The following is a 2,834-nucleotide window of genomic DNA, read 5'->3' as shown; positions in this document are numbered from 1 at the left end:
GGTTCATAATAATTTTTGTTAGCATTTAACCTTACTGATTATCTGTTTACCTCAGAGGAAGAGGTTATTGGCTGTGTGGATTTGTATGAATAAACCCAGTATCAAGTTCTGCTCTTGAACTCAAGCTACTGCTTACAGCTAAGAACTGTTTGTGATCAAATTAACCATTTGGAAAAAACAGCAGGTAAACCCCAAATACAATTACAATAGGCCAGACCTTGTAACAAGTGGTTGAAAGCTCCAAAGTGAATTTTTTGCCTTTTTAAAGTCTCCAGGGGACCTGCCCTGCAAGGAGTTCAGCAATTCTGAAGGGCAAAGCAAATACCTAAGGTGTTTGACGTCAATATGCTTTAATTTAACTTCCAGACATCGGTGTTTAAAAACATAGTTTTGAGTAAAACCTCTAGGATATGGCCCAATAATAGTTCTGAGCCATAAGATTTAATAACAACACATGGTGTTTCAAATGTCACCTTCTCTCAAATGCTCTCAAAACATTTAAGCAAACCTTCATGTTCCTTTCACCTCGAGAGGGTGATTTCCCTCACTACCCAAAGAGCAGCACACCTATAAGAAAATAACGCTTTTTTCTACACCCGAGACAAACAGAACTACCTCCTCCGAGGATGCAGGGTGATCTGGTTTCACTGTCAGGAAGGACTACGTTCCTCAAGGAGGAAGGATAGAAATCTCCATATACCAACACACACCTGTAATTCATTTAGAGATGTTCATTAAGGTTTGTGGTGTGGAACTGCCTAGCGATGATGCCATTGCCAGCTGGCAGGTAAAAGCCACAATTCGTCACTTAGTCTACTAGAAGTTTGTGTGCTACAACACACCATGACTTCTGTCTGGGTTTGGAAACACCAGTTTTTCCTTCTGCTGCTTTTCTTCCACATCGGGATCAAAAGCTCTGGTAGCAGCATCCCCTGGCTCTGACACAGCACTCTCACCCAGGGGGCCTGTCTGTGGGGAGTTCAGGCTTCCAGCTTACAAGCTCTGTGCTCCAGGGGTGACCATCCCCAGGCTCGGAGGTGACTGTCCCCAGGCTTTGAGGTGACCTTCCCCTCACAGGCTCAGAGTGACCAACCTCAGGCTCAGAGTGGCCATCCCCAGGCTCGGAGGTGACCATTCATTCACAGGCTCAGTGACCATCCCCAGCCTCAGAGGTGACCATCCCCAGACTTGGAGGTGACCATTCCCTCTAAGGCTTGGAGATGACCAACCCCAGGCTCAGAGGTGACCTCCCCAGGCTTGGAGATGACCATCCCCAGGCTCAGAGGTGACTATCCCTGAGCTCGGCACGACCATCAGAGGTGATGGTTCCCTCGCAGGCTGAGGTGACTGTCCTCAGGCTCGGAGCTGACCGCTCCTGTGGCGGCTGCAGCCTCCCTGCCTGGCTGTTGGAGCTCTCACCCAAGACCCCTGCAGGAACTCTGGGCTCTTCTCATCTAGGCCCACCATCACCCCTCCCTGCCTCGGGACCTGCCGCCACCACGGGCACAGCCCCAGCGCCGGAGCCAGGCAGGGACGGAGGACGCCTGTGCCCGGGCGGCAGGGCCGGTGTTTTGGCCGTTGCTGCCGCCAGGCCGCGGGCAGCGGGCCCGTTCCGGAGGCCTCTGCCTCCCACCGGCGGCACAGATGCCTTCAGAGCGGGGCGATCGCTGCCGCCGGGCTCCCACGACTCAACACGGGGGGCAAAACGCTCCCCCGGCCCCGCGCTCCTTCCGCGGCGTCTCCACAGGCCGCGGCGGGGGGGGCGGGGCCGCGGCTCCCGAGGCGCCACAGCGCCACCTGGCGGGGCCCGCGGGCGCCCCCGCCGCTGAGCCCCCGCGACAAGCGACAAGGGGGAGCGCGAGCTGCTTCCCCCCCCCCCCCCCGCAACTCCAAGTTGTTGCAAGCTGTGGGAAACGCTGCAGCTGTGGGTTATTTTAACGTCACCGGTGACGTTCAGGGGGTGCCACAAGGGCACGAGCGGTGTTAATTAATATTGCGGGACCCGCCACCGACGCAGCAGGCTGGCCTGGCTGGCACGAGGTGGGGGGGCTTTGGCCATTGCCCACACGCATCTGCGAGCCCACGCCGAAAGGGGAGCCCCCACTCTGCCCCCCGACCCCCCCACAGCCCACCAGCGCTGCTACAGCCCCAGCCACAGGCAGAATAAAGAGCAAATTGGTTATTCTGCTCAGCACATCCAACAGCTGTGTGCACGAGCAAAGAAAGAAAAGTTCATAGACCACGTTCTTTCCACCCACGGTCTGAGCTTTGGGGGCGCTTTGCCTTCTTTTATTATTATTATTCTTTAAACCACATGTTGCCAAATGGCTTTGCCCTTGAGTCACTCATGCCTTGAAATGGGCCACCACCTTTTGAGGAACAACCCCTAGGCTCTAACCCATGCAAGGCACCTTCCTCTTGCCAGCTGCCAAACAACAGCCGTTGTTCCTGCAGCATCCTCGCCAAAAACCATCCTCGCCAAAAATCATCCTTGATGAAAACCATCTTCACCAAAAACCATCCTCGATGAAAACCATCCTCACCGAAAACCATCCTTGCCAAAAACCATCCTCGCCAAAAACCATTCTGTGTGCCACGGCCCTCCTACTGCTGCCTTTGCAAAAGTACTTACAAGCTCCAGAGGTGATTTTATGGATGGTGTGCTGCACAAATAAACTCAAAAAGAGCAGGGTAACTTGAAAAAGTGGGTAGAAATGTTGGAGGTGGGTGGAGTAGGAATAAGAAAGTGGTAGGGAACAGAAACACCACCACCCCCATTATAGGGAAAAGTTTGTATCAAAAGATAGTGTTTAACTTAAGCAGCTGTTTTTATG

The sequence above is a fragment of the Falco rusticolus genome, chromosome 3 (genome assembly GCF_015220075.1).
Source record: "Falco rusticolus isolate bFalRus1 chromosome 3, bFalRus1.pri, whole genome shotgun sequence".
Lineage (NCBI taxonomy): Eukaryota > Metazoa > Chordata > Aves > Falconiformes > Falconidae > Falco > Falco rusticolus.
Note: the sequence above shows the minus strand (reverse complement) of the source record.